Here is an 18,390-nt window from a genome sequence, read left to right as displayed (position 1 = left end):
AAGTAATATTATTAGATTATCTGCACAAAGTCACTACCTTAGCGACAAAAGATACTAGCTTGAGTCTATAAATTATGCCTATTTTTCAAAAATAAATATCACTGTGGAAAGAAGGTAGAGACACTAGTGGAAAGAAGGGTGAAAGAGGAGGACGGAGGAGGAAAAAGAGAGAGAGATTAGAGAAGAAAAACCTGCATTCAAAAACCAACTCTGCAGCCTACTAGTTGCTTTGCTTTGGAAAATTTCTTGCCTCTTGAGCATCATTTTTCTCATATGATTGATGTGAGAAGGATGAGAAAATGTATGTAAAACATTTAATGTACACTGGGTTCTTTTACCTTAAAACTGAAATAGAAAGTAATTTAATACTCATCCCTTTTTTATTGAAGGTTGCTAATATACAGGCATTCTCAGTTTTAAATTCTTTATAAAGAAGCTATATGACTTGTTTGTTCAGCAGCAGGAACCCAGAAATTTAGTCACGTACCCAGAGAGTGGGTTACGTTCTGTGCTAGTGAGTCATACACCTGTAGTGAAGAGATCCCAAGGTGAAAACTTCAGTATGAATATACTGGTTAAAGACATACAAAGTTTCGAGGAGAGCAGCACCTACAAGGTGTTGATTCTCCACTTCTCTATGTGTCTTCATGGGGCTTGCCTTTCTTGTCTTGCAAAATTCATCAAAGTGAGAATAAATATCCCTTCTAGGAGAGTAAGTCACACCAAGCAGAATTCTTCTAGAGACTTTGAAACAGATCAGTACCAAGGGATTGGGGCGGTATGGGCTTCTGGTCTTTGGGCTTCAGACATAACAGATTTCTGCTGAGCTACCCATTGCTCCTGCTGCGTGGCCCAGCCAGCTCGCATGGCTCTACTGCTTCTAAGCCACGCTTACGGGCCACAGGACACTTTGTTGAAGCTGCTTGTGATCCCTCCTGCCAAGGCACCCCAAGCCATTCCGCCCTCAGATCTTGCAGCCTCACCAGCAGTGCTGCGGAATACACACAGTGGTTGTTGCTAATTTCAGGACCCAGAGATTTCCTCCTCAGCATCTTCCCTGAACTTCTAAAGCATGGAGAAATCTTTCCAGTCTGGAGGGAAAACATCACTCTTCAATCCAACGGCTTCAAATCATTTTGTTCATAAGTATGAATCCCCTTCCTTTTAACTCCTGCATCATGCCTCCAAGTTCTTCTAAAGACTTAGGTTTCAGAAAACAAAGTCCAGACAGATTTTCTATCCCCTTTCCCCTCTACTCATGCCTGGTTTGATGATCACAAAAGAGAAATTTCTCCTTGGACAAAAGGAATAGAAAAAAAGACTACAAGAGGAAAACTATAGATTAACATCCCAAAATATTATCAGCCCACAAAGGTTTCACCTCACTTTTTTTTATTTCGCTGAACTCATGTGAAATACATGAAGGCTCTTAAGAAAACCCTATTGCACTAATCCAGATTGATTGCTCTTGTTTTTTGTAATTCTTTTAGGACCAGACATGATGCCCTTTATAGGGGAAACAAAGGGTGGTAGAGTCCGACAAAAATAGTCCTTTTTTCAGTGATTTCTCCCTCCCCACTCTTCATATTATAGAAATATGTTGAAGCAAGGAGGTTCCTATCAACTGATTCCACTAGTCTTACCTGAAAATAGCATCCCGAAGGATGCTTAGTCGACTCTCTACTTCAGAAATGGTACCTAATCCCTACCCTCACTAGCCCATGGGTTTCACTGTTTAGTTCCACACATAAGTATGTCACTGTATATTGTGACTGTCTCCCCAGTATCTTCAACTCTACCTCTCCTCTGATTCCCTCTGGTTAACACTTGAACGAGCTCAACTCTCTTCAGTCTTGAAATACAAAAGTCTTCCCTCCACCCATAAGCCCTTGGTAAACTACCATCTCTCCCACGTCAACATTCAACATTTCATCACCAAACTTGATGAAAATGTCTACAGTCTGTCTCCAGTATCTCTCCATCCATCTTTCCTCAAACTACACGATGACTAACACTCTATAGAAGCAGCTCCCACCAAGGCTACCTCCTCACTACCTCCTCCTCCAAGCTATATCCAACGGGACCTTCTCAGTTCTCATTTCCAGTTTATTGTTTTCTGGTCTGTGTCCTCCATTCAACCGCTAGCTCTACAAGGGTACCTATGCATAGTGACCAGCACACAGAACACACCCAAAAAAACAGTGTCTAATGAATGAATAATAGAAAGACACAGAAAGCAGTAGTTCTACCTAACTCATAATTTACAGCAAGGTAAATGTATTCCCTTGGAAAATAAATATTTAGACTTCAGCCTGGAAACTAATTCAGATATGCCTAGGATTTTAGCTTTGTTTATTTTTATTGTCTTTTTGTTGCTTTGCTATTGCTATTACTATGTACGTGATTTTGCAATATATTTCCTCACTGGATCTTGGAAGATTTCTTGAATATTCTCTTCAAAGTGATTTTCCACCCACACTATTCTTGGGAATCAATACCAAAGTAAGAAAAACAGAAAACCCTGTCAAATAATTCAAAATATTTAGCTATAACTAATCTTTCTCAGGCTCATTATAAAACAAATCCTCATATTATAAGATTTCAAGCTATTTTTACCTTGGTGATTATATTACTTTTACAGTAGAGAATTTTCATGGTAGGGGAATTGTTATATATTATATTCCATTTTATAATACAAGCATCTTATTTTTGCCATAATTCAATAAATAGCATACAATTAATGAAACCAAACTGGCTTGTCTAAAGATATAGTTAAGTAATCTAAGAAGACAAAACTTAATTTTTTTCCAGTGTCTATGAAATATTATTCTTATAATTCTTTTATGGTTATCCTTTTCATAAATAAAACTTTCACCATATTACCATTAATTTAATAACATTTCAAAAGTAATTGAAAATAAAAATAATAGTGCATATAATAGAAGGAAGGAATAAGATAATAGAAGAAAAGAGGGAGAATTAAAATTGAAGAAAAGAAAATGCATTTTTACTTTCTTCTGGTTTGGAAATATAGGAACTCAGGAACCCTAATGATCAGTTTTGTCCCCTAAATGAAAAGGCCTCCAGAAATGAATTTTTAAAATATATCATAGTAGTATTAAATGAATGTTTACAAATAAATCAACCGTTTTGTTTAACCTTTCTACCTCTAATTCAACCATAATCCTCTACATCTCCCCAGATCGGGGGTGGGTGGACAGGGAGAGAGGTGGGGTGGGAATTATCTAGTAATTAGTAATTACAGCTGACCTTAAAAAATGTGGAGGTAGTTGGGGGCCCCGCCTGATGGTGGAGCACTGGTTAGGTGCACGCACTCCGCTGCGGCTGCCAAGGGTTCGCAGGTTCCGATCTGGGGCGCGCACCGACGCTGCACCGCTTGTCAAGCCATGGTGTGGCAGGTGTCCCATATAAAGTCGAGGAAGATGGGCATGGATGTTAGCCCAGGGCCAATCTTCCTCAGAAAAAAGAGGAGGATTGGCAGATGTTAGCTCAGGGCTGATCTTCCTCACAAAACAAAAAAAAATGTGGAGGTAGATACAGGAAGTGGAGGGAGAAGGTCCACATAATTCATGTAATTAATACCATTTACTATTATAGTTGAACAATTTTTATGATTTTCATCTACAAAAAAACTACAGATTTGCTGATGTCACTTCTATCAGCAGTGCCTCTATTGTCTACAAAGATACACAGCCGGCACACTAGGCCTGGTAGCCCCAACCCCCCTCTCCCCGACACGTCTCAGGCTCCTCTCCATCCACACTCAGGGCTACAGCAGTATTAAAATATTTGCTCGCTTCATGCTCGCTCACATTCGCCTGCTTCTCCGTGAGCTAGAACCTATGCAAGACTGTTTAATGTTAATACACCCAGATGAGGCCCGAGACGGAGTCGCTCGTGCTAGGCCCCACAGAGGGCTGTGTCAGCAAGACAGAACCTAAGTTCCTACGCTCAGCAGGCCTAGAAAAGGAGGGCCTAAGTCCACCAGTCAGCGCTGGCCTACTCTGCACAGGTTCCCCGAGCGGCTCCAAGAGCCCTGTGCAGCACACAAGGGCCGCAGCCCTGCTTTACGCAATCCACAAACGCCCAGGGCAATCCCTGCCCCCGCTCGCTTGGTTCTGTAACTCTCTCGCCTCAGACAGCTCTTCGGAGCTCCCCTCTGTTTGCTCGATTGCATGCCGTCCGATTCATGAATCCCTGAATAACGCCACTAAGATCTTTAGAGTGTACTCAGCTGCATTTTGCTGCCTAGCAAACACTCACCTTTCCTAGAAGGCTTCTGTCGTCCCCACAAGCACTCCTTCGCCGCACCCCGTCCACACCTGTAGCAACCTACCGGTCATGGTGCAAGGCAACGGGTGACCTCCTTCCATTTTACTTCAGGCTGCGGAAGGAGCAGCAGTCTACTTTTAATCGTCTGTGTGTCCTTGCGATCAACTGAGTGTCTTGTATACACCTGATAATATAAATGGAGGAAGACAGCAAATTTATGATCTACCTCACTTCACAATTATACTGATCTGGTCTAATCAAACATTTATTAATAATTGAAATGTCAGTATTTGGTGAGATAAGACCCAAACGAGCAGTGCGAATGATAAAAGGAGGCGGGGCATCGGCAGAGAAGGCGAACGCTCCCCTGCCCTTCAGTCCCACGTGCCCCGTGCTCTCCCGCCGGCCTCCTCTGCTCAGTCACGGCTGAGAACGGCGTGGCGGCCTGTCCCCCGCGCCCCGCCCCCGAGCCCCCGCGCGAGCGCGTGTGCGGAGGCTCCTCCCACGCGCCGTCCGCGCGCGCGGCGCCGCGGGCCCTGAGGCAGCAGGCGGGACACAGCCCTGTGGTGGGTTCAGTCCTGCTCGCACCAGGCAGGCGCTGAGAAAGCAGACAGGCCCGAGGCAGAGCCAGCGGCCGCGCGACGGGGAGGCGGGTCCCCGGACCTGGGGCGGCGGCACCCCGCGGCTGCGTGCGCGGCCTGGCGCCCTTCGGGTGGCGGCGTCCTCCGCGCCTCAGCTGCCGGGAGGGCAGAGGCCTCGCCCTGTGTGTGCCCACGTGCTCCTGACCGAACCTGTTCTCTCGCTCTGGCCGCAGATTCTCACCCCCCGCTCCGCCTCTTCACGGCTCTGCGGCGGGAAGACGCAGCTCTACGTGCAGCGCCGTGATGGGCCAAGCCCCGACGACCCCGCGCACGTAAGCCGCTCTGAGAGCGCGCTCCGGGGGATTCAAAACGTTGGAGGACTTGCTGGGCTTCCACAGCCCCGGCCGTCAAGGCTTCGGCGTCTGTCTCCCGGACAGCGCGCTCCGCAGCTCTCTGTTCGCTTGTCTCGTCTGACCTCCCCGCTGCCCACGCCGGCCCGGAAGCTCTGCCGTCTGTGCTGGCCGCGTCGCCGCATCTCCACCGGGCTTTTCCGCTGAAGGCCGCTGCCTCGGTTCCCTGTGCAGTCGAGCGGCTCGCCGCCGCCTCGCTTCTCTGCGGGGGGAGGAGCACCACGAGTCACCACCAGGAGCCGTGGCCTCACAGCCTCTGGCTCTCCCACACACCCAAGTGTGGAAGCTGCTCCAGCAGGCACCCGCAATTGTCTGAGCCTAGGGAAAGTGTGGGAGCGACAGGAGGGTCGTCCTTTACGTTAGTTCTTTCTTTTTCCATTTATTATTTCGTTCTTGCTTTTTTTTTTACTGTGGTAAAATATATACAACATAAAATTTAGCATTTTAATTATTTTTGTGTACAATTCAATGACATTAAGTTCATTCACATTGTTGTGCAATCATCACTATCACCCACTTCCAGAATGTTTTTCATTTTCCCAAACTAAACCTCCATACGTAGTAAACAATAATTCCCTATCCCCCCTCTCTTTAGCACCTGGCAGTCATCATTCTACTTTCTGTCTCTATGAATTCTTACTTTAGGAACCTCATATAAGTGGAGTTATACAGTATTTGTATGATTATTTCACTTAGCATAATGTCTTCAAGTTTCATCTATATTGTAGCAAATGTTGGAATTTTCTTCCTTTTTAAGGCTGAATAATATTCCACTGCATGGATATGTCACATTTTATTTATCTGTAAATGGACACTTGGGTTAAACAGTTGTGAATAATGCTGCTATGAAGATAAGTGTGCAAATCTCTGTTTGAGTCCCTGTTTTCAATTCTTTCGGGTATATATCTAGAAATGGAATTGTTGGGTCATACGGTAATTCTATGTTTAATTTTGGGGGGGACTGCCATATTGTTCACATTAGTTCTTATATCCACCTAACCTTAAAAAGTTTTCTCCTTAGGTCAGATATATACATTTGAATATAAACAATGAGGTCAGGCATAACAGTTATCTCTTACTGTGTCTCTAATTACCCCCAAAACTTAGCAGCTCAAACAGTAAACATTTATTACCTCACAGTTTCTGTGGGTCGGGAACCTGGCTCAGCTTAGCTGGGCGCCTTTGACTCAAGCTGTCTTGCAAGGCTGCAATCCAAGTATTAGCAGGGGCCATAGTCAACTGAAGGCTCAAGTGCGGAAGGCTCCACTTCCCAGTTCAGGTTATTTGGAGAGTCTCACAGGTGCTTTCCCAAGTCCCCTCAGATGGCTGTTGGCTGCCCGGGGGCCTCAGCAGCTGTTGCTCAGGGATGTCAGTTCCTCCCCACATGGCCTCTCTGGAGTGCAGCTCACAGCATGCGGATTGTTTTTCCCAGAGTGAGCGCTCCTGGAGAGAAAGAGAGCAGGAGAGACCAGAAATCACAGTCTTTTTGTAATCTAATCTCAGAAGAATATCCCATTACTTTTGCCATATTACATTCATTAGAAGTGAATCGTGGGGCTGGCCCAGTGGTGTAGTGGTTAAGTTCACACATTCCGATTCGACAGCCTGAGGTTCACAAGTTTGGATGCCAGGCACAGACCTACGCACCGCTTATCAAGCCATGCTGTGGTGATGTCCCATATACAAAAATAGGAGAAGACTGGCACAGATATATTAGCTCAGGGACAATCTTCCTCAAGCAAAAAGAGGAAGACTGGCAACAGACGTTGGCTCAGGGCCAACCTTCCTCAACAACAACAACAACAAAAAGAAGTGAATTGTTAAGTCCAGCAAACACTCAGAGAAGGAGGTCAGGCAAGATTGTGAACACTAGGAGGCTGAAATCATTGGGAGCCATTTTAAAGGCTGCCGACCACTGCTGTAATCCAGAAGGCACTCAAAGTATTTCAATGAATGAATGAATATTAGTGGGAATGCGTAATCTATCCTTTCACATGTTTACATAATGTTTGAAATCAGAGAAAATTCAACATAGTATATCCCAACTTATGAAGATTTTAACAACAAAAATATATTTTTTCCTCTCGTATTTTACGTTACATTAAAACACCAGAATGAAATTTAGCAGCTCTAGAAAGCCTTAGGAAAACAATACCACTTACTGACTCCTTTTGTATATTTCCTGGTATTCTAGTGGAAACTTCATCATTTTATGACATATGGAAATAGATAATATGGTTGAAGATAATGTAGTCTATTTTAAGAATTTAACATCAGTTACTGAAAGGCTTTTATGCTTCAAGTTAAGGAAAGCAAAGAATATTACATTGAAGATATGCATGCTATTTGTTCTTGGATTCTTTTTTTCCTTAGCAGCATATTGATCTTTTAGAGGGACTTTTAAAATCACGTCAGTAAAAGTAAGGAAAAAATGTATCTTTAGTAAGCATGGACAGGCTGCTACACTGGGTACCAAAGGTATATCTAAATATGCCCTAATCTTTTAATATTTTTAAGTAATGTCATTCAATATTGTTTCCTGAACTAGGTTACTTATACTCAGAATTTTAGGATTGGTGATCATTTCTTAGGCATCCAGAAAATTGTTAGATATATTACACCATCTATTCCTTACAAATGTGAAAGCTGTATCCTTTGATTTGTTCAAAAGACATAGGGGAGCTTAAGGAGAAAGCTGGAGTATTCAACAGCAGTGTATTGGACAATCCCGGAGAAAAAGTTGTGTGAGACATTGTCAAATCTTTCCAACAACAACAAAAAAGACATAATTCTTAACCAGACAAGATCATAAGCTATCTGGAGGCTATTGCACTAAGAGGAGAGAATGGTAAATAGGTTTCATCTAATGGCCAACTCAGAACAAGAAGAAGTGACTATTTTAAGGAATGTGTTGAAAAGTATTTTGAGGCCACTCCCAGGTTTTAGCAGATATATGCAGCTTTCTGCTAGTAGTGATTGCTAGTGGTGGGGGAGAAGAGAATAGTAGCAAATATTAATTTGTCATGCTGTTTGTCATGAGATAATGATAATAAAATGGTGTCACGTAGTTCTTTTACAGTTCATAGTGCCTCACACAGTTAATGGTGAAAAGTATTTTTGGATTTATGCCTAAATATATGGGCATGTTAAGAAATACACAAATGATTTGACTTACATTGATGTTCCCAGAAAATTTTTCATAAAAATATTTAAAAGATCTTGTCTTCCCCTCCTGGGTCAAATTAAAGCAAGTGACAAGTTAAGGCAGGCTTAGCACCCTGAGTTGGTAAAATGGACCAGCAGATCAATTTAGACAAACAACAGCATCTGTGATCCCAGTGAAATTACTTATAGAGTGAACTAAGGGGTCATTACTGTCTTGGACAGACCAAGGTTTCTGATGGCAAATTCAGCAGTCAGATTTCCCCTGAGGGATTGGGAAATGCAGACAAGGGCATCATCCTTCCAGGAAGGAGAGAGAGCAAATAAAGCAAGAACCAACCATGGAAAGAGGATACACAGGCCTGGTCCAGTCATCTTGGGAAAGCTGTCTGCCTCATACATCAGCAGCTTCTCTTCCTAGTCAATTCAATTTGGAGGCCTCCAGCGTTTGTTCAGGTCAGGACCAGATGTCAGGTGGAGCCTTCTTTGGCTGTGAGACGTGTACCCAAGGTTTGAGTTCCTGAAGCATGGCTGCCATCTGGGTAGTGAGGAGGACTTGATATAGTCCCTTCCGAGGAGGTGTGAAGGGCAGTAAAATTGGAAACGTTAGTTTGGAGTATCGTAGCCAGACATTTAGAGAAACTAGAAGAATTTCAGATCCAGTCCAGCATAGAGATGTAATAAAACCTTAAAGATAACTAATAGGACTAGAATTTAATATCTGCAAAGGTGCAAACATAACTTCTCTCCCCATAATAACCCTCATTTTTATTAAAAATAGTCATAGTAAAACTAATTCCTTTGTGTTAAGTTTGGCCTGATTGTTTATACAAATGCAGCAAAAATAGTGATTGACCATAGAAGCTCTTTTTTAAGATTGCTTTGTTGGAAACTTTTAAGCAAGGTACTAGGCCGATTTTTCAAGCAGTTCTTTAGAGCTGTCTGGTCATATCTGAGTCGATGTACATCTTTTTAAGATATATCGTTCTAGTCAAAGCCTTGGTAATGTAGCCAATATTTCTAATTGTGTTTTGTTACAAGGAAAACAGACCTTCATTGAACCCACGCAAATACATATATTGTCATGAAAATAGAACTTAAGAATTTCCAAATTCTGGAAGGATCAGATAGAAAAAAAACATTTCAACACTTGTTGCAAAGGTACACTTTACCAAATTAATGTAAACTATAGATAGCTTAAAGGAGAGGAGAAAAAGTGGTCCTTCACAGTTGGAAACAAAACATCAGAGTGATCAGTCTTTCACTCAGGTTCCAGAATTCAGTGTTACAACCTTAAAGTTATCAAAGCCTGTATTCCAGAGTACTTGTCAAAGTCTTTTCCATGAATCTCTTCGAAAATGAAACATATTTACAAAAGCATCAGAGTAAAACAATAACTGTCTGTAACTGACAAAAGACTTTTTAGAAGGCAAAGGGAAAATACAATGGACAAGAAAATTTGGGTATTTTTGTGACATATATTTTACAGAGTAACTAGAATTACAGGTAATAACATTATGTTAGGATGTATCAGATTTTTAGGAATTTTATAAAATTTCTAAAACTTTTTAGTAATTCACCCATATAATATAACCTGAAAGGCTTATTATAGTCTATTCAACCATGCTTCCCATGTAATTTGACATATCAAATAAGCCTAATAAGTGTAATAGCTCTCTTTTTAGAAAGAGAGCGAATAAATCTTTTGAGATGTCCCAGGTGCCCTCTGGAAAATCCCTAAGTTACATCCAGGTTGAAAAGACTTCATTTAGAATTTGAATATTTTGGGAAGCTTATCAAAAATATCAAAAGTTTGGACCCTTGACCAAATAGGATCACAGATCATTATGAAATAATACTTAAGTATCTATCTGACCAAAGTAACAATAACAGGTTTCAAAGGCAAATACAAAAGGGTACATAGTTGTAAGCAAAACTTAACTCCTTCAATATTAAGAAGACTCAGTTCTCTTAAGTAATTAAAGACCTGATTGATAGAAACAAACATGAAATTATTTTGACAAAACACAAAAATCTCTGTTTTCTAAGCATATTCTTAAAGGTAAACAAGTTTTCATCACAATCTGTTATCAAGAGCAGACCAATAGCCCAAGAAAATCTTGTCCTCTTAACAGGAAAGAAAACCAATTTTTAATTTTGCATCAGCTTATTTTGATATTAAAATTTATTAATTCCAATCTTAGCCAGTCCTGACTGCTCATAAAATTCTTTTTCCCAAGATTCCTTTTCATAAGCCTTCTACAACTTTCTTTTTACATTCAGATTTTGTCCTATGTTCTTCTTGTTTCCATTCTGTGATAACCAGCCTCTCTTTAGGACAAAATCATTTTCTTTTTCCTCAGCAAAATGCATTTTCATTCCTCACAACTTCTTTTACCAAAACACACATCCTACTTTCCTTGTTTACAGAGATGTTTCCTTTTTTGTTTCTAGTAGCTTTAGTTACATATATTAGAATTCTTAACCCTTAGAATCCCTAATTCTTAATGAAAACTAAGAAGTAAGCATTCATAGACTGACAGATTTATGAATGCATTTCATAATTTCTAGGAGTATATACCCTATCAAATAAGGTAATCTTTCAATGTGGCACAAGACATGATTGCCAACAGACCCAAATTTATCTTGAGTTTCTTTGCAATAAAAAGCCAGAAGTAGATAAACCCATATCCAGTAATTAATGTTTTAGTATTTTATCTTGTTTGGTAAATGATTTAGGTATTCAAGGACTATTCATTATTTAGTTTAACTTGGTATAAACTTTGATCTTATTTACACTTATTTTAATTACTTATTTTTAACAATCGTGCTTGGATTAGACATTAAAAAGGCAACCATCATCCAAAGTTACTTTGTTGCTGACAAATTTTGTAACAGAGACAGCATGAGCCTATGTGACTAGTGAACCTAGACAGAGAGAAAAGTTGCACATTTGCATTACACCCCATAGTAACAACTCTGAAGACATGCATTTTTTTTTTTAACATCAACAACCTTAAGCTAGTTTTTATTTACTAAAGATTAACCCTAGATCATGTGAATCTAAAAAGCATTTAAGTTACTTTCTATTATATTTCTGAGATTTAGGAATACTTACTTTCTAAGTGCTGAATTTCAAGCCAATTAAATAGAGCTTTTTACAATCAATTCTAGAAACACCATCTGGAGTAGAAAAATACCACATCTCTATAACATACATACATAGACACATACAGATCTCATAGTTTTCATTTCAAAACATTTAGCCATGTTTCAGGTACAAAATTCAAAAGAATAGTTGGATCCAAATTGTATTTCTGGCAGATGGACTAAAGTAAGGTTACCTGTTCAGATGGCCAAAGTCTTTCACTAAAGATTTTTATTTGCATGTTATAAGGATTCTTTTAGAGCTGTTTTTGGAGTCACCTTCTCTATTATCAAAAGTCTAGGGTAATTGCTATTTAAATTTTTCCTTCTAGTTGTTTCTTTTCTCCAGTTAACTTAGAAATAGTAATTAGGGGTTTAGCATTTGAATCCTCAGAGGGTCTGATTTTAAAAGGAAAGGTTTTTGCAGGAGGGAGGAGAGGAAGAAGGCATCAAGAGTAGAGCCTGGGCACAAGACGGCTGCCGGGGGGGAGTCTGAGACAAAGGAGTCTGGGAAGACAAACAAGATGGCAGCTGAGACAAAGAAGAAAGAAGAGGGGAACATGAGGCTTCAGAAGCCATTTTGTTCTCCCTCAGTTTTTTAGTTATTTTGGTTAATTTAGACAAGGTATCTTATAGTGAGGCAATTTTAGAGCTTTGTGCATATCCAGAAGCCTCCAGATACCAATAAAAATAGACATATCATTTGTTATGCTTAATTTTAGAGCCATGGTCTTCCAATTTGGTTTTAAGAGAAGCTAGTTTGGGGGCTGGCCTGGTGGTGTAGTGGTTAAGTTCATGTGCTCCGCTTTGGTGGCCTGGGATTCACAGGTTCAGATACTGGGCATGGACCAACACACCACTCATCAAGCCATGCCATAGTGGCATCCCATACACAAAGCAGAGGAAGATTGGCACAGATGTTAGTTCAGGGACCATCTTTCTCAAGCAAAAAGAGGAGGATTGGCCACAGATGTTAGCTCAGGGCCAATATTCCTCACCAAAAAAAAAAAAGGAAAAGCTAGTTTGGGGAGATTGAAAGTCCCCCATAAGGGCCATTGCAATTTCGGACTGCTTTTGGTCTGTTTGGCCCACTTAGTTAAAAATGCACATGTAGGGGGCCCAAAGTTCTTAAACATAAACTCTGCTGGGATCACTGAAGGAGGATTTCCCTCAGAACATTTAGATGACTCGGATCCTATTTCTGAAATTTCCTCTGAAAACCCAAGACAGTTGCTAGAGTCCTAACCCTGATCCCTGAAGGAATCTAAAAATAAAAGAAAAGCTGCTGGAATCCCAGCTGTGATTCCAAAAGGAATATGAAAACCAAAGAAAAACTGGATTTTCAGCAAGTCTGAGCCCAGAAAGGAACTGTGCTACCTTCAGAAAACAACTGAGTAGGGCTATAGCCTGGTTGCGTAGCAGTTAAGTTCATGTGCTCCACTGTGGCGGTCCAGAGTTTGTAGGTTTGGATCCTTCGACACACCATTTGTCAAGCCATGCTGTGGCTGCGTCCCATATAAAGTAGAGGAAGATAGACATGGATGTTAACCCAGGGCCAATCTTCCTCAGCAAAAAGAGGAGAATTGGCAACAGATGTTAGCTTAGGGCTGATCTTCCTCCCAAAAAAAAAAAAAGAAAACAACTGAGTATTCACCAAGGATGACACCTTGAACCCAAGGACATAGCCTTGAACCTGGAGGACAAAGTCCCTGCCTGGACAGGACAAAGCTTCTCCCAATCCCAAATAAAGCGTGAGAGCTCAGAACACAAAGGAGCAGAGCTTGGAATCCAAGAGGAGACTCACCAAACCCAAAGCAGGCAGCTCACAGAAGCGAGGAGCACAAGGTGCTCAGTGCAGCGCCTGTGAGACCCTGGGGGTCGCTGTCTCCCGAAGGTTTTCTCCATCGGATCCTACTTCTGACACCATCTATGTCAGCATAAAAAGCAAATTTACCTGTTATTTTATCTCAAAATGAGTTTATTCAGAAATAGCCAAAAGAATTGCAATTCAGGATGTGCATCCCGTGGCAAACCAAGGCAAATCCAGCAAATAAAGGAGAGGAGCTGCTTTTATAGAGAAAAGGAGGAGCAGGGAGGGGCTGTTCTAACTGAAAATCCTTTAGCGGAAAGTAAGAGTTCAGGGCAGCAATGGCTTTTCATTGGCTCAGCTGCAGTGGTTCTCATTGGCTGGGCTGTTGCTGGGTAGGGAGAGAAATCTTCCTTCAGTGGTAAAGTAGTTTTAAGTCTCAAACATGCAAGCATCCATCTCTTCCTGTTTGGAGTAATTGACAATGAATGATGGGGCATGAGAGCTCCCCCTGCAGGCCTTCCCAACTCCAGTTTAGTTGTTTCTTTTATTAATTTCCACACTGTTCATATTTCAAAATGATTTTACAGACACATATATGTTTTTTATCTTCTTAAAAATTCCTAACCCACTAGGACTTTTAAAAAATCCATTAATTTCTTAAACCATAAACTCTTCTAAAAAATAGAATTCCAAGTATGTTAGCTATATTCCAAACTTATGCTAATTAATACTAAAATTTCTTTAGAACTTCCCAACCTTGCTATAAGAATACATGAGTACACCTAAAAGAGTCTAAATTCAATTTGTTCTGTTCATAGTAAGTAAATTTTATCCCTGCCATCTCAGAGGGTTAATAGCCAATATTTCAATTGAAATGTTTCAATTATTGCTTTAAATTTGGGAACATTAATTTGAAAGTTGAATTTCTAAATTATAAACGATTAAAGATTAAAGGCTTAAAATAAAAACAAAATTTTGTTAGAAATAAGAATATTATGAAAGGAATGGAAAAGAGATATAACCAAATAAAAACAATGCCTTTGATTATTGCTTAAGACTTAAAATGATAAGCAGAATTCTAGGGCAATAAATAGACTTTATCACAATTTTAAGGTCAAGAACTTAGAATCTCAGGGTTTTTCACACTCAACAAAGTTTGTATGATAACATTGCAATTTCTAATTGTATAATGAAAATTTATTTGATCACTTTTGATTAACTTACCAGAAAATAAGGTTCCTAGTGAGTTTTCAAAGAAAAATCCAAGTTTTTACTGTCTCTTGCTTGTATATACGGTAGATGGCACTCTTTGCATATTGCAATTTTAAATTAATGTTTAAAACCTAATGAGCCAAAGAAACCCTATTCTTTGGTCACACGGTGAATATTTAAGTTCTCCAGAATCTGGTAACGCCAACATGAAGTCCTTTATCTGATCCTCATGCTCCTTCATGACGCATTTTCCACATAAGACTTTTCTCACTACCAATACTTGAAAAGAAAATAAGTCCCAATTAAGGTATTATTTTCTATTGATTGAAAGAACCAACTATTAAAGTATCATTTATTTGTTGGGAAGTGAATCATATTTCATTTTGTATCATTTTAGAATAAAAACCTTCATTGTAAAGCATAATGTGATTACAAACCTGGAAGGGGCATTAGATAGGGGTTTTTAATCTAAAGTCCATAAAGTTCTAGGCTCCAGGCATCTGTGAACCCTCTGAAGCTGTAAGATATTTCACGTTGATGAGCATGTTTCTATTTAGAGGATCTAGAGAGAGAGAAAAGGAGAGAAAGACAAGCGTGAGGGATGACTGGAGGGTCTGTGGCCCAAGCAGCAGAGAGAATGGAACAAGTGTGCAGTTTTGTATGGATTACCTTTGAGATGCCTATTAGATAAATTGAGCCAACGTGCACTAACTGGACACGGGATGATAAGACGAGTAAAACGAACAAACAAAAAGTGCAGTGTTCAGATAAGTAACAATGCTACAAGGAAACACTATAGAAATCCTAGGACACATGGCTCCTGAGGGGCCATTTCCAGTTCTGTGCACATGCTAATCTAGCTCTCCTCCCAAGTGCCTTTAAAGGCAGGATATCAGTTTTGCCTTTGAGAAAGAAACGCTTTTCTTTCCATATGTATTTTTTGCTGTTGTACCACTGATATATAGCCATTAAATATGGTTATAAATATTTAAACTATTAATGGTTGTGTTACACATTATAAATAGCTCTATGAGCTCACCAAACACTGTAACTGATACACTCTGGTTCCCCAAGGAACTGCGGATAAAGTCACTGCCATGGTGGAGGACACAGTGTGCGTTCACCAGTGACAAATGAGTGCTGTGTCAGTAACAGATACTACGCTGAGTTTATTTTAGTCAGGAAAATTGGTGACAAATTGAGGATATTATGGAAACTGATCTTGTCTAACTGATAGTACACTAAGACTCAGAGAAAAGTTCAAATTCTTATGGAATTAACTTTACACCAGAGTACCATAATAGCAGGGCTTTTTAAATCTGTAATTAATATAAAAGAATGTGTCAATGGCATTGGTTGTAAAGCATAATATGATTATAAACCTGAAGGGGCATTAGATAGGGGTTTTTAATCTCAAGAACCTTACTACCACATTTTTAATTTTTCTCCTCTTATCTATTTCTCTTTCTTCTGCCCTCATTTTTTCAGACTCTTCTCCCTTAAGACTGATTTCTCCTGTTTATATTTAGGATCACTGCCACAGGGTAAAATTAATCAGCCCTCTAGGTGGGCAGCTATAGTATAAGGTGCACAAGGGAAGAGGGACTAATTTGACAGAGGTCCAGCTCCCTGGGCACAAGTTGTGTGGCTTTCCTTGGGTTGGTTACTTAATTTCCATGAGTCTTGATTGTGTTCAACACATCCATTACCCTAAGTCTCAGCTTTTTCATTTGTAAAATAGAACTAAAATACAACCTAATGGTCATTGTGAAATTAAAGGAATAAATGTAGAGCGTTGTTGAGTATAAGAGACTATATTAATATAGTTATTATAATACTCAAGATTTTCTAATGAAGATAATACGTGTAAAGGAACCAAAGGCTAGTTATATTATTTGGCCATCAATTATTGAGTTCCTGACTGTATGTCAGGCTCCTCACTGGGTGATTACAGTACATTATCTCTAACTTTTACAGCAACCATGAAAAGCAGCACCATTTCTCCATTTTGTAAGGAACTGAAACTGATGTTCAGAGAAGTGATACGCTCAAAGTCACACACATAGAAAGTGACAAAGCCAGAGGTTGGCCCCAGGCCTAACCTGCCTAATTCCAAAACCAGTGCCCAGTCCCCCACACACCAAGACAGGGAGAGGTAACCAAGGTGAGGGCCCTTGACTGAGCAGCCTGCAATCTACAGTCCTGAGCCCCAGGCAAGTACAGGGAATGTGTTTAAACTGTGTTCTCATCCATAAGATTATGCTAGATAAGCTTTAGGAACCCAGGAAAATAATTTCCCAGAATGAATGAAGATTCTGGGATCTGTATGTTTCTTAAAGTGTGGTCTGTTTTTGCAAAGTCAGTTACCTAATTAAATCCTTTGCTGTTCTCAGGTTTTTCTCCCTCAGGTACTGACGTCGACACAGAGAAGGAATTTCCTTAGTCTACGAAGGCAAGAGAAAGCTGTCTAGAGTGCATAAACTCTGTTTGCTCTTTCATTTTGTTTATTATATGCTCTAACCTTTCCCCCAAAAGAGTGAAATTGTATGCTACAACAAAGAGAACAATATACTTTGGTGTATTCACATTATCTGTTTCAGGTATTAAGAATAGATTATTAACTATTTTTAATAATAAAGAATTATTTTCAAGTTATCATTTGCTTGTTTCTATATTAAATATGGATAAATAAACTTGATTTAACTCTTCAGTCCTACACAAAGAGCATGAATGTCCTCTGGGATTTAAAGAAATGAAAAAGAATTTATGTTTCTTACCTTCTTCATTATTCTGTACACCTGGGCTTAGAGTCAGTATATCTGGACTATATCAACCCTCTTTAAGTCACTCTTAGACTACCTCTAGTAGATAGAAATGTTGTCTCATATTACCTAGAAGCCATATTACAAAATTCTTGCCATTTATTTTTTATTAATGCAAAGCCATTTATTATATTTTATGAAGATACAAGGATAAATTAATTGCAACTCCAGCCCTCAGATAGTCTTAAACGGAGATCAATAATACTTTTGGAAAGGAAATACTGTATTCAGAATTGAGAATGGCTAAGGAGACCAGCATAGATTATTTTATGAGTATTTTTAATATATAAAATTAAAATGGGAAGTTGAAATGAGAAATTTTACTTTTTTTGATTAAAAATAAAACTTAATAATGGACACAAATTAAAACACTAAATAAATAAATCAGAATAGTTCTCTGATCCTTGCTGCATCTTTATAATTTATAAAATTTCTGCCAGTTTTGTGATCTAGTTCTAATTTCATAAGAACTTTCACATTAACTAAATTAGTATACTGCATTTGAGGTAATGTATGAGATTCTGTACAATAAAACATTATGTTGATTGATTGTGATACTTAACAGTGCTTAACACTTATTTAGCACTTTACATCCTCAAAGCACTTTACAAACATTAAGCAATTAATCATCATGTCACTGTGATGTCAGGAAGGTGGTGGAATTCCCATTTCTGAAATGAAGGAATTAAATAAAGTGGCTTAAGGCAATGAAAGACTTTAGAAAATCTAAATATCAATACCTCAGGAAAGTTTCAACTAAATGACTTGAGCCCTGAGTTGACTGTGTGTATACGATACAGGGACAGCAGAGCACATTAATATCATATTACAGTCCTAGCCACTTTTCAACTATGGCGTTTCAAAGAATAGATGGCCATTGCCAACAATCCATATTTCCTTACTAACCTTTGCTCTTCTCAAAGAGTTATTATGTAATTAATTCTGCCTAGGAT

At 39.5% G+C, this 18,390-nt stretch overlaps 1 long non-coding RNA gene across 2 annotated transcripts in view; it reads right to left on the bottom strand.

Annotated features, from left to right (window-relative positions):
- The window catches only part of LOC147913487 (uncharacterized), a 107,315-nt gene extending 102,703 nt beyond the window's left edge, over positions 1-4,612 (bottom strand). The window contains exon 1 of one of the 2 annotated variants that reach the window (XR_015548686.1): positions 4,285-4,612. This is a non-coding gene — a long non-coding RNA (uncharacterized LOC147913487). The remainder of the gene's footprint in view (positions 1-4,284) is intronic. The other variant, XR_015548687.1, reaches the window with a different exon arrangement.
- Positions 4,613-18,390: the final 13,778 nt, after the last annotated feature.

Source organism: Ceratotherium simum, chromosome 27 (assembly GCF_057802395.1).
Source record: "Ceratotherium simum simum isolate JZ-2026a chromosome 27, ASM5780239v1, whole genome shotgun sequence".
Taxonomy (NCBI): Eukaryota; Metazoa; Chordata; class Mammalia; order Perissodactyla; family Rhinocerotidae; genus Ceratotherium; species Ceratotherium simum.
Note: the sequence above shows the minus strand (reverse complement) of the source record. Positions and strands in the feature narration are given on the sequence as shown.